Below are 15,064 nucleotides of genomic sequence, written 5' to 3' on the forward strand. Positions count from 1 at the left end.
ACTTGGCAGCATACGATTGGCAACGTGAGGGCATTCTTAATGCTGATATTAGATGCTAGATGAAATGCACACTGAAAGGAGACTCCAGTGCCCTGGGTTATTATATAAATGCTACCTCTACTTTACATGGAAGTGGTGTCTGTTTATTTTTTAAACCTCTTTTACACTTCAGTAGAAAACACAGTAAAGAGCAAGTAAATGCAGCATCCAGACCCACATTCTTCGGTCTCTCCTCCCGGCACTGTTTCATGACTTGCAGCATCTGTTCAGAGACATATGGATTTTCTATAGTGTTCATCTAAGTATGCTGAAAGGGTTAAACGAATTGCAGGGGCATGCAATTATGACAAGTCAGAGGTGTGAAAATGCTGCAGGTCAGTTATTCTATGGCTTCAGAACTGTAGGCAGCTATGTGTTAATACCAGAATGCTTCTACCTTTAACTTCAGAAATGCTATAATATTAGAAGATTCCTGTTTACAATGAAGTCCTTAACAATACAGATAAATGTAGTTCTCTGCACATTGCACTCCTTATTTTTCAAGAGGTAACAGTAGTCCTAGGCTTTTTTCACAGTAGGTTATTTTTTAAAAGTTATTATTATTATTTCCAGTTAAAATTGTTTACCCTTCAAGGAAGCACTTGGATCTAACCCCAACTTAGATTAACATACAAACCCCACCAGTGCTCATTTATGTTTATAACTATCATTAGTAAATGTATATAATAAGCAATAAAACATTCCCCATACTAAAGATAATTTAAACAGTATTAACAACTGCTTTCTGGCCCTGTTCCCTGGCACCATATTAAGTTTTAAATGTCAAGTGTATTTACTTGGTATCAAAGTGCTGAACCTCAGAATATTTTAATCTAGTTGTAGAAGTAGTAGCTTTTGCCCACTCTTCTTCTTTCTTGCCACTTCCCTTTTTTGGGGTTGACGACTTTTATAGCCTTTTTCTAAAACTCACGATTGTACATGTGGCTGTCGTGCAAATTGGTTCTCTAAGGTCTGCTGATGTCCAATACACGTACCAAGTCTTTGACCTCCCCCTTGGTCATCTTCCATTCATGATCAGTGCATGGGCCTTTCTACAAGTATAACTCTCAGATCTCTGTTGGACATTTTTGCTCACTGTGGTTTTAAATTCTGGTCATAGACTACATTCTACTTTGGGGTCTACATGCATCATTCAGCAGGAAAGCCTTAAAAGAAGTATACATTTTTGTTACATTATTTGTAGTATGTTTTTATAAAATCCCACTAGCATTTTTGGTAGAGTTAAAATATGACCTAAGGCTTTTCTCATAATTTCAAACTTTTTTTATTTCAATGTTTCATAACAATAATGTTTGAGTGCTCTTCTAAAAAAATCACATAATCTCAGTGCCAGCAGCCCTACACTCACAAAACACCTTACCACATTTCAATATGCATGCACAATAGAATGGGAAACAGTTGTGCATTTCCTTGAGATTATAATTAAACAATAGGACATGATTCTTCAGCTACTCCATTAATATGTTTGGGACATGGACAAAGAGGTGGGGAGCAAAGATGGCTTGTACTCCTTGTATTCTGAAACAATCCAGAGTCTTGCCCAGCCCCCAATGCAAGTTAGAGCAGCCTCATGGTCCTAGGAAGGAGAGAGTATGACCACATCCCTGATCCACCTGTATGCCAGGGACTAGAAGTGGGACCAGAATTATTGACAATTCTGCATTGGCCACATAGGCTCTCTGTACAGGGGGGGTGGGGTCCTCTCAGGGGGCCATTTTACCCACTTTACATCATTTTTATGCTGCCAGAATGGCATAAAGAAGCTTTAATGTAACTCAGAATCAAGCCAATGATCACGTGTGTGTGGCCCAATAGAGAGGGGTATGCAGGAAGCCCATGATCTTAAGCTAGCCTTTGTAGCAGGTTTGTACACAAGAGTTTATTCAACAATACCAACCACACAGTACTGCAATAAAAGAGCATTCTACATGACAAGTATGCTAAGAAACTATTAAAAATTAAAAATCTCTTTCATTAGATTAAAGTTTAAGAAAATTAATAAACTTTTAACCTGTTAACAAACATCACTATGGAGTTGGCTGAGCAGTTATTATTCAGAAAGAGTTTTGTAACTAGAACTGATTGAATAACATTTTTTATACATTTTTCAAATAAAAAGATTTTCATTCAAACTGTTTCAACTTTTTGTGGGAAAATTTCAAAACAATTCACTCAAAACGTTTTTATTTGAACTGAAGTTTTTATTTTGAGTTGGTTTTTGAAAACTGAACAATTCTGGATTTTGGCTTTTATTTCCCCTTACTCCCTCTTTTTCCTTTTAACCTTCCACCCACTCACCCCGCACCCCCCCCCCCACCACAGAGCACAGTAGAGTGAATGATATCTAGGGACTTTTCCTCCCCCACTTTTTCTTCTCTTTTTTTCTACTCTAACTTTTCAAAATCTCCCCAACTTCAAAAAAGTTAGAGTAACAAAAGAAAAATTGAAGCTCTGTAACTCTGATTTAGTTTATAGTTTCCTATTAAAAATCAATTTTTTAAAAAAAATCAAAAGCAATATTTTTTCCACAACAAAATTTGATTTAAACCTCATTTTTGGTGGAAAAATGTTTCAGCTGAAATTATTCAGCCAGCTCTGTTCATAACCTTGAAGTACCATTAACAAATGCTCTGGCACTAGTCTTTTCCAATTTATATTCAGAATAGTTAGTACATCAGAACTCTGGTACTTGCAGGGTATGGAACGGAATCTAAGACATTAAACTAATAATTATAACAGAACTCTTATGAAAAATGCATGCAATACTATAAAAAGACCAATATAGTTAATTAAGACCAGGATTATTATGTCAGTGGCTAACTAATAATTAAATACACCAAGTATCATTATTGTTTTAATCCTCTGTAGTAATCATATTTTTAAAAGATCAGACTTGGGCAGAAAGAATTGAAGTTGAATATTTAGACCCAGCTACTAATTTTATTAGGCAAACAGAGGCAGATAGTTTCTTCCTTTACACACAATTGCTGAGAACTTGATTTAGTGATTCTTGACATGGATATATTAGGAAAGAGAAACCATTTAAAGGATAAGTGTTCAGCAACTGTATTTCCTGAGCAGCTCCTTCACACATTAATTCCTTCTATATTGCTTTTATTTAGTCCTAGACTTTTAAGACTCCCCTGTATTGTAGTTTACACAATCTCTTACATCCAGAAAATATGCTGAATCTTCCAAGAAGCTCTCGAGGATGGCCCTAGATTGGAGTATCCTGGGTACAGTGCAATAAAATTTTAAATTTTATTTAAAATTCCTTATATCATAAAAGGCAGTTGCATCTGCCAATTAAGGGGGAGTCTCAAGAGCACAGATGGCAGGTATGAAGGAGCTGAGCACCTGTCATAGGGTGAACTCACTGCCAGAGTGCCAACTTGGGGACACAGCACTGCAAGGGTTCTGCTGTAGCTCCACCTGTTGTTGGTCATGTGATGCCACAGCAATGTGCAGCTTCCGTGGCCTAGGTCACCTTCTGCTTCAGTCTTCTTCCAAGGTAACAGAAAAATCCAAAATCCAATGGTCCTTATGCCAGGCCTTCAGCCCCCGACAGGGACTCATCAGTCTCTACCTCTTTTAACCCAAAGCTTCGTATTTCCCCTCTTGCTGGGTGTGGCTTAGGGGAACCCAAGCCCACCTTTTCCTCTGAGTTCCAGCCCGGCAGGAACCCTGTATTAGGCCGCTAAGGCCTGCTCTTTACAATCCCTTGGGCACTTCCTTGGCCTGCTCCCCCCTTTTCCCTCTTTGTCCATATCTCTCACAGGGTCATGGACTCCACTGTCCCACTCTGGAGTCCTGCCTCCTCATACAGCTTCTTCCCAATAAGCTACTGAGCTACTTCCTCAATGCCACTCTCAGCTTCTCTAGCAACAGCCTTTCTCTGCCTGAGCTTCTGCTTTTATGACACTTGTTGTTAATTGGCTGCTTAGGGACAATTGGTCTACACAAGGACAAAAGACCCACAGCATGGCTGCAGCTAGCCCAGGTGAGCTGACTCAGGCTTGTGGAGTCTCAGGCTGTGCTACAGGGCTAAAAATTGTTATGTGGATGTTCAGGCTTGGTCAGGGTCCCTGAGCTTGGGCTCCAACCCAAGCCAGAACATCTACATAGCAATTTTTCAGTCCCAGAGCCCAAGCCCTACAGGCCAAAGTCAGATGACCTGGGCCCACGACAGGCTTTTATCCCCATGAAGACATACTCTTAGTCTCAACTGGAGGGGTAATTGGTCCATCTATTAACTCTTTCCTGGCTGTCACGGTGTGGGGTCTATACAACCCACCACAATACCTAACTGTCATTTGTACCTTTGATAATCTCTTTCTAAACAAATTACACGGCAGAAACATTGTGATATATTATATTTGCCTTCTCACACATTTGCTTAATCAAATCCTATTACTGAGAACGGAATATGAATTCAGAAGTACTTTGCTGAATTATGTAAAGTGTGTTTAAAATTCCTCTACTCCAGTGTGCCATTAGGCGGTTCCACAGTCTAAGCAAGCTCATTTCTTCATGTCGAGTCTGAATTTTAATTTTCTTCATTTTTCCCCATTTCCCCTGCTTATTCCTCCTGAATCATGCTAAACAATTTCTCTCCCCTCTGAGTGTTTATCCTCTTCCAAGTGCTTATAGACCATATGGTGTCCCCCTTAGTCTTTGTTTGGACAAGCTATACATATTTAAAATTCTTTGTATTGTTCCTCAGAAGTCAATCCCATCAGCCTCTAATCACTTTTATTGCTCTTTTCTGAATTCTCTGAGCATCTTTCTAGACTTGGTGTTACTGAAGTGCCAGAATTGAATGCCATATTTTAGCCGCTCTGATGCTGCACAGATGAGGAATTACCACCTCCCTGCTCTATGACAATGTGCATCTTCTTGTGCAGCCCACCCAAAAAATCACACAGGCTTTCCTTCCTCCCACAGATTATAAAGGCTTAGGTACATTTATAAGTATGCAAACAGTCCAAAGAAGAGAGGCTGCAGCTCCTGAAAAAGACAGAAAGAACTGTTAGAGAGAGAGATGAGAGGGGAAGGGAAGGGAAGAAAAGCATAAGTGAAGGACAGAAATCCAGTGAATGAACAGCAGGTATAATATTAAAATGTAATATGGAGGTTCACAATGGACAACAGTGGATCACTGATCATACACGAAAAGGGAAGAGACCTGACTTTCCAGTGTCTTATGCCTTGTGCATTCATTTATAACTGTGCCAACTGGAGGTAAAATCCTAACTAGTCAGCATAATTGTGTTTTACATCCACATTGCAAAAGTGTAAATAACTACACAAGGTGCAAAACAGTGTTTTCATATGTTTTCAATTTCTTCAAATCTGTTCAGTCTTTTGTATGCCACCCTTTTCAAATCATCCAAATCACAAAGTTCATGGTCTAGTTCTCTATGCTTGAGATATTGAGGCCTTGCATGTCTGCAACACTTGTTTTTTAGCCATTAGGAAACGGGCAGAGTCAGCATCTTGGCAGTAAATGAGGTCCAGAGACCTTGGAATTGCACCAGACTGAATAGCTGTGCCTTGAATGGGACCCTCATTTGAAATGTTAGGGAATGCACTGGCCCATATTCTTTGCTGCACTGAGTTTCCATAGAGAAGGGGAACCAACAGGGAGCCTGTTGAGACTTCCTGATTCTCACAGCAAAACTTCTCCCTGGAGAGGCCTGGATGCTGCTTTAAATTATGGCAGCTTTCAACAAGCTGCACACCAGCTTGTTGGATGATTTTGTGCTCCACTCATGAATTGTACCTACCCAATACACTGAAACCAGGACAGCACTTAGCACAGGAGACAGGCATTTCAGCAGTGACAGCTGAGAGCTCCCTCCTACCAGGGGAAATCACAGCTGGCCAGATCCAGCTGCTTTCCTACCCTTAGCACCACTGTGGTGGTGCAAAAGGAGCCAGAATTGAAAAGACAATCTGGCCAGTTGGCTTCCTGATATCATGAGAAACTTCCAAGGTGTTGCACATTGGACAGGACATCAGGTGTGTGCTCATCTGATGTCCTACCATTCTGCAACACCATCAATCTGTAGGCTGCATCTTGTTCACATAAACTGTTACACAGAGAAATAAGAACTGATCTGGGGACAGGAAAAAAAGGGGTAAATTTACAGTGATTATCATTCACAATGAATAATTTTAGTAGTTCTAAGAATTTACTCTAATCTGACCAGTAAATTGAGTTAATATTTCAGTTAAGGGTTTGTGAAACCCTATCAAATGCTTCTCTGTCATCACCTTCTTCATATTATATCTTCTACATTCCCTGTCTGTTCATCCACTAGTTTTGTAATCCAATCAAAGGGTGATAAAATTTGCATGGCACAATTTGTTCTTAAAACCATCTTGTTCATTAACCTCATAGTTTCATTAACCTCTTAACACATACTTTTTCCTCTCTCAGTAATGTGCATTATTTTACCTGGTATTGAAATAAATTTTGCTAGACAGTAATCATGAAAGTCCCTAGCTCCCTTTTAGCATTTTGGTAAAATATTTGCTATATTTCCACCTGCTAGTATTTTCCCAGTTCTCAGTATATACCTTTTTCAAACCCAAGAATAGTGAGACATGGTTACATTAGAGTCGTTTTAAACAAAATCTAATACAATTGTACTTTCAATAAGTGTATTTTATGCACTGTTAATGTTTCACTTTGGGAATACTGGTAAATATAAATTATTCTTATTTTAAAGATATTCTCTGGTTTGACTCATTATGCGTGTGTGAAATCCTGTGTCCCGCGGCAGTCAATGAGAGTGTTGCTATTGACTTCAGTATGGGAAGGATTCAATCCAGTGATGTGTCTGTGAGAGGGAGAGCATGTGTGCGTGGAAAAAAATGCTTAAAACACAACAGAGAGCCACATGCTGCTTACTATGACACATTTGTGGGGAAAATACATCAATAATCTAGCAGAAAAAAATCCATGTGAAGGAACAATTCACACAAATCAAAGATATAATTGAAACCAGGAGAAAATTCAAACTCAATAAAGAGAAACAAGCAAACAAACAAAAAAATTAGCCATCCAAAATGGTAACAATTGAACAGAACACTTCCAAAACATACACAAAGGAGTCCAACCTGAAAAAATACTCAAAAAGAAAACAGTATAATTAAAAAAACAATCACAAGTTGACCCCTTTATGCCCTTATAACAATGCAAGAACTAAAGAAAGCTCTCCAGAAACTCAGTCTGGAAAATTATGTGGCCTAGGTAATACAGTATATTCAATGAGATACTGAAACACATTAAACAAATCTAGGAGGTCTTTCTAAAGTTATTTAACCTAGCCCTCCAGCATGGACTTTTTCTGAGATATGACCAGATGGACTAATTAACAGAAATGTGATCACAGCAGAAGCAAAATAGTCGGTACTATCTTCATAATAATATAACAACATAATCCATCAATGTTCCATTGTTTCCTTTGTGAAAAATTAACCATCTTTACTCTACAGATGCTCATTAACAACCATTTTAAAAACAGGTGAAGATATTTGCCCGTTTTATAGATATTAATGAAACTTTTGATTTAGTCTGGCACTTGGAACTGAACCTTGAATTGCTACAAAATGGAATTAAAGGGAAAACATACAACATCATTAAATACATGTACCAATCCATTAAATGTTGTTTAAAAATAAAGAGCATAGAAACCAGGGAGTCTGAGATTTTCCCATTGCATGCCTGACCCCAACCTTGCCATCCAGCCTCACTCCCCTGCTTCCCTCCTAACATCTATGCTACCTGCATCTATTCACCCCCAAGCTACCTTGCTATGCCTCTACTGAGGGAGTCCCATTCTGATGGACTTCAGAGAGTCCCTAAAATGGAACTCCATACTGGCAAACCACAGAAGATTTGCAAGAGAAAGAAACTGCACCTACAGCCAAGTTGCAAGTTGCCCTTCTCAGGCAGCATTTCCTGCATCTCTGCTCCTCTACCTGCCATCTCATATACTGCCTGAGGACCTATTACCAACAAGGAGACAGGGAGACTTGCAGCCAAGTAGTCTGAGAAGCAGAGTTTCTAGCTCTACTACAAAGGCACTTTCTCAGGTTGGCACAACTTCTGTCATTTGACGGAGGGGAGCCCCAGTCTGAACTTCAGGAGATCCATTGGACTAGGACTCCCACTGCCTGAGATTGTCACATTACAAGGTGAATAAGTAAGGAGTGCACAGTTTTCAGGAGGAGGCACAGAGATAGGGCAAAGAAGGGGATCTAGCCAGGAACCAGGAGGCAAGTCAGGGCAGAAGGCAGCAGTGAGTCACAGAAGAAGCATCAAAAATGGAAGTAGCTGGTGGCTATGTGAAGACTGTCATTTCAGAGCTAAATTAAGTTGCAGTGAATAAGGGGAATAACTCTTTCTGTGTTTTTGAGTGTAACATTGGAAAAGTGCTCTATGAGACGTCACGAGACTCGTGTGTGTGTGTGTGTGTGTGTGTGTGTGTGTGTGTGTGTAGCGCGAAGTTTGGAATTTGTTGTGACTGGTGGTTTAACAGAAAGGAGTAAAAAAAGAAAATAAAATTCTCAAGTGCAATTTGTCAAAAAAGAGATAATTTTTAAAAGTTTGCCCTGCAAAACTTGGTAAATATTTTACCAAACGTATTAATATGGAAATGTAATTGTTTTCTGAGGAGTGATGTGTAATACAGAAATGTTTAATCCTGCTTTAAGTATAAACTGCACAGCAACTTAAAACTGTGGAATTGCTGCAGACTCTGCCATAATAAGTTAAAATAAAGAAAAAGAGTGCTTATTTGGCCCTGTGGTTCAGGTAGCCTTACTTAGATCACACAGACACAAAAGAAAAATCTCAAAAGCAATTGGAATTAATATTTAATTTGAAAGGTGAATTAAATGAGTAAAAATACTAACATGATTAAATTATTTATATGATTATATTTATCAGATAGGTGGAAAAGGGGGCTCATCCCTCACAGGTTCTTAAAAGAGATCAAGATATGCATGTTTAAGAGGAGGGATAATGTCTAATGTTTCACTTTTGCTAAAAGTGAGCTTTCATGCATTCCAAATTTGCTTTCATTAGGTATTTGCAACAATGTGATGGAAAGAATTTAGGGGGACTTCTGGGATTCTCTTGTTAAAATCTGCTACCAACCTGAAGAGAAAGTTAGGATGATTTTCTTGTCACTGATGGAGTCCACTCTCTAGGTACTGTGAAATCCACTGTGCCAAATGAGACTTACCCCTGGGGCACATAAAAGTACCACTGAAGAAAAGAAATTTTACCTCTGGAATAGACCACATTTAGCCAAATAATTTTTTTTAAATGTCCTCAGGGGACAATATTTCAATCTGCCTCTCCCTAACCACTATTTCAAATTATACAAGTGGAATACTGTTCTATTCTATATATTTATATGTTCAGTATAACTTTAACAATGAGGATAATTACCCACTGAAATAATTTACTTAGGGATATGGTGGATTATCCTTCACTTCAAGTCTTTAACTCAAGATTATAAGTCTTTTTAAAATTTATGTCCTTGCTCAATCAGAAGTTATGGACTTGATGCAGGAATTACTGGGTGAAAGTCTATGGCCAGTGTTATGCAGGAGGTCAGACTAATTGATCATAATGTTCCCCATTGGCCTTAAAATCCATGAATTTTTCAGGAACAAAGTACAAACATTTCCAGCAAATGCACTTAATATAATATTATTTGCCAAAGAATGTTGCCTTCTTCCGTGATTATAGTTCTGAGAAAGCATTTTTATTTAAACAGGAAAACAAATAAATAGCTTCACCAGAGCCTTTCTCCTCGTCTGCAGTTTAGCATAGGCTAATGGGAAAATGTTTGTGGGAACTCCTCTTTCATATATTGCAGCACAACATTAGTTATTTGTATTTTAAATATTTTATAAAAATAGAAGTATTAAAGAATTGCTCTGTTTAATTTGTATGTATGTATTGTTTAAAAAACAATACAATATTTTGTATAAAATAAGTATGATTGAATCTTTTATGAGAATCAGCTCACAGTTTCAATTAAAAGTCTCAGCCACCTTTTTTAAAGATCTCCATCCCTTAACAAACTATTTTTTGTCGGTGCTTGGAGTGATCATTTAGGTCAAGTTTCACTGTGGATTATATCCACTAAGTCAACTTTTTCTACTTTTTCCTTTAACTTTTTCAAAAGAATCTAACAGTTTAGAGAGTCATGACTTTCCCTTACAGAAGTTAGGCTGGCTTGACCCTATGCAAGTGTTGTACTATTCTATCTTTAATATGGCAGTTGTTTTCTCTGGAACTGATATGTGCTTTAACCATCTGTAACTCCTTAGCTACACCTTGTTGCAATGTTTACAGTTAGGTACCTTGGTAACAACTTTCCAGTCTTCAGGAGCTGTTTATATTCCTCGGGTCTATTCACAACATCAGTATTTGCTATTTCACATTTCCTTTCCTTTACAACTCTCTGAAGAATACATCCTGTTTTATAGCCAGATTCTGCACCCTTACACAGAGTGTTTAATTTTTACCCAATGAATTATCCCATTGATTAACCATTGCAGAACAATGGAAGCCAGAGGGAGACAAGAGGCAGGGAATCCCATGGAATTTAGGATCTCTATATGGTCTCTGTCTCCCCAGTCTCTGTCAATTGTTTGTAGCTATTCCCCCAGGCGCCATGCTTGAGTCATGCTCTCATTTGCAGCTTTACCTCCCTGTTGGCTTTTTAAAGTCCACAAGACCTGCTGCAGACCTTAGTAGTTCACTAAAAAACAAGGACCCTGTGTGGACTACTAAGGTCCACAGGAACTCCTGCAGATTTTAAGAAGTCCGCAAGGAGACAAAAATGAGACCAGGATGAAGAATTAAGATATGGCATGTGCGAGATCAGGAAAGGGTAGGGAGTTGGGAGGGGGAGGCAGCTGACTTGAGTAACAACGGGGCCAGAGGAAGCCAATGGAAGTTAGGAGCTTTGCAAACATTCTGAGTGAGAGGTAAGAGAAGCCCAGGGGAGTTTAGAATTAATTGTATCAGGGTAATTAGCATCCAGCTGCCTGTGTAGATGTGCTGAAAAACTTCATTGTTCAAATGTTCTGTCGAGCTTTATGGGTTAATTAGGTGTTAGTCAACATTATGATCACACTTAGGATCCAAATCACCCAATATATAGCTCCTACATTCACCTCCTTCTGTAGTCACCAAAATAAGTCAATCTAAAAAGCAAGCTTTTATTTATCATACATGGCTTTTCCATCATGATCCTGGTTGATTCTGGAGTAGTCAAGGCAAATAAAGTAGTTTTAAAAAATCACCCAATATTATGTATATGTAGATTTTTGCAGTTTCCTTAATCTCAAACATACTAATGTCCTAAATCTCAGACATGATCTGCAAACCTACTCCTTGTGTTTTTCTGCTTTTTACAATTAGTAATCAATAGATTCCATTTTTTTTCTATCACAGATACTCTTCATTGCTTTCCCTCAAAAATGCCTGCAAACCAAAGGAAAAAATACTTAATTTTGCTGAAAAATATGTTCTGTTAAATAAACTAAAGAAATAAGATCACAAAATTGGTCTGAAATCAACCAGATGAAATTTAGTAAAGACTAATGCAAGGTACTACACATAGGAAGGAAAAATCCAATGCACAAATACAAACTGGAGAAAACTGGCTAGGTGATAGTACTGCTGAAAAGGATCTGGGGGTTATAGTGGGTCACAAATCAAATACAAACCAACAATGAGATTCAGTTGAGAAAAAGACTAATATCATTCTGGGGTGTTTTAATAGAAGTATCATATGTAAGACAAGAGAGATAATGGTCACGTTCCAGTTGGCACTGGTGAGGCTTCAGCCAGACTATTGTGTCCTGTTTCGAGTATCACACTTTAAGACACATATGGGCAAACTGGAGAGAATCCAGAGGAGAGCAACAAAAATTGTAAAAGGTTTAGAAAATGTGACCTGTAGGGAAAGGTTAAAAAAATTGGACTTGTTTAGCCTTGAGCATGGGCAGCTGGTGACTCCTGCCTTTGCAGAGACTGGGCTAGGGGCTCCACCCCTCCCCCAAGTCTCACCCATGCTTCACCCCTCCCCAAGACCCTGCCCATGCTCTGCCAGTCCCACTTGCCCCCCCCCAGATTCATCCCCACTTGCACCTCTGCCCCGTTCAATTGTCTGCTCTCTGAGCCAATGCTTTGTCCCAGCTGAGTCAGGCTTGTCCCTGTTCAGCTCCACTCAGCAGCCCAGCCCCGGGAAAGTATTTTCCACTGGGCTCAGCTTCTGCCTGTCCTCCAGCCACAGCACCCATTCCTCCTGGGGGAGTGCCTGGGCTTAGTCCCCAGGCGGTTGAGGGGGATCCCAGAAAACTCACCACTGTCACCTGGAAGGAAAGTTAGGGTGGGGGTGGCCTCTCTGTGTGAGGGGGGATGGAGCTGTGGGGTGAGGGGGGCCTCTCCACATGGGCAGCGCAGCCCACCCTACCAGGGAGAGGGGGAAGAGCCACCCCCTCTGCTCTCTGCGCTCCCTGGCCCCTGCGAGGCGGTGAGTGACAGGCAGGTCAGGACCACACCGGGCTGAGGAGCTGAGACCACCAGCTGAGATACCGGTGGGAGCAGTGGCCAAAGGAGTGGGAGAGGTGCTGAGGCCTGAGGGAAGCGCTCAGCGCTGGCGGTTCCTCTGGCTCCAGGTGACTTAGGGGGCAGCAGAGATGCAGCCACCACCCTCCCACGGCAGCGGCATTGCCTCCTGGTGCTGGTTTCACCCTCCCCTGAGGTCTCCTGCTTGAAGAGTCGCAGACGGGCGGAAGAGTCTTGGGGGAGGGAGCGACACCACTGCCGGGGAGGAAAGGGGTGGCTGCAGCCCTGCTCCCCCAAGTCATCAGGAGGCAGAGGCACTGGCTGACCCTGAGCACTTCCCTCAGCACCTCTCCCGCTCCTGTGGCCGCTGCTCCCAGTAGTAACTCAGCTTGTGGCCTCGGCTCCCCCCGCTGCATGGGGTCCTGACATGCCCAGTGATTCACCGACTCACGGTGTCCCATGTGTGCGGAGAGTGGGGAGACGACTCTTCCCTCTCTCCCTGGATTAGTGGACTGCTGCACTGCCCATGTGGAGAGCCCCTCCTCACCCCACAGCTCCATTCCCCCTCATACAGAGGGACCACCCCCACACCAACTTTCCTTCCATGTAAGAGGCGGGAGTTTCCTGGGACCCCCTCAACTGTTTGGGGACTAAGCCCAGGGAAGCCTCCGGCTGCTGCTAGGGAGAGATTGGCATTGTGGCTGGCTGAGGGCCTGGATCAGAAGAAGCCTGGATTGGAGTGGGAGTGGAGCATGGGCAGGGCGGGAGCGGAGTGGGAGTTTCTGTTTGGGAAGGCTTAGCCTCCCCAGTTTATTATACCCACGCCTATGGCCTTGAGAAAAGAAGACTGAGGGGGGAACCTGGTAACAGGCTTCAAATATGGTAAGATCTGTTATAAACAGGACAGTGATCAATTGTTCTCCATGTCCACAGAAGGTAGGACAATAGTTGGCTTAATCTGCAGCAAGCGAGATTTATCCTAGATATTAAGAAGGTTATATAAGGATAGTTAAGTACTGGAATAGGTAACCATTACCAAGTAAGGTTGTGGAATCCCCATCACTGTACTAGATGACTCTCGAGGTCCCTACCAGCCCTACATTTCCATGTTTGTATATATGATCAGTAGTGCAGGAAATCTCTTCTCAACCACACTAGAGTTCAACTGTCCAATCCCATGCTTACTTTCTTGGACAAAGGATATGGTAGGAAATAAAATGAGGACAAATCTTAATAAATCTTAATAAACCTCTTGTTCACAACCTTGTTAATCTGAAGTTTGTAATTTGTCAAATTTGCATCAGTAATAATCACCTATCCTGGGTTACCTTTGGCCAATATGAAACCTAGGTCCTTAATGTGACCTCCATAAAACCAGTAGATACATAGGCACACATACTGACTTAAAAAGGAGAACTTTAGAAAACTTTTTACATTCTGTAAGAAGCTTTTCTCTCTCCATGCCACACAGTTGTCATTCAAGTGGTTGACAGGAAATCTAGTAAATAATTCCCTGCACTCTGCTTTCATTAACACAAGGTAAATACTTCAGGAGTCAGAAGCTAAGTCAACTAGATTATGTATTTATTTAGGGAAAAACACGTCTCCATTCTTTTTTGTTTCTGTGTTCTTTACTTTTCACAGTTTGTTTCATGTTGCACTACACATTTTTGTGAAGTAAAATGATTGTGTTTTGGTGGCTGCATTTGCAACACCAATCTCACTTGCTTCCATAAAGTGGTTAGGGATGGGGAGGGGGGAGAATTGCTGCCCGTTTGGACCATTTTTACTCCCATATAATTGCCTTTATACACCCAACACACCACCCCAAGCACAAACGTTATCTGCCTACATAAAGTGACTGTCTCCATCTTATCAGAGTTTGCAATTTGATTAATACTACTTTTTACACAGCAGTCACAGAAGGACAGACCAAGGAAAAAGTACTTCTAACTCATCCTCACTAGCAAATTTAAATATACATCTATTGTTTTGAAATTTTTTAGATTAAAATTCTCTTGAACATGGAAACACTTTACATTAGATCTAAAAGTCACTGATATTTCATTCATGTTTGATCTTCAATTTTGTTCATTTTAATCCAACGTAAGCTTTATAAATAATCAGCAGAATGTTCCCCAAAGCCACCTGTTCTAGAAATCAGTTAATATGGGAATGGATATTTTAGCACACAATTGCAGGCTAGATTTAAGTGCAAAATCATCATTAACAAGAATGATGAACACCAATATCCTTAAATGTGTCCTGTTCACTGCAAAGGTGGGCAGGCTCTGGAGCACAGTAGCTATTTCTCAGGTCTGACAAACACACTCACTTTTTGTCACACTCACTTTTTGTCCCCTAGCATAATTGCCCTAAAAGTTTCACCCCTGGAAG

This window comes from Emydura macquarii, unplaced genomic scaffold (genome assembly GCF_026122565.2).
Source record: "Emydura macquarii macquarii isolate MOO-44397 ecotype Brisbane River unplaced genomic scaffold, CSIRO-AGI_Emac_v2 contig_3295, whole genome shotgun sequence".
NCBI classification, from domain to species: Eukaryota; Metazoa; Chordata; order Testudines; family Chelidae; genus Emydura; species Emydura macquarii.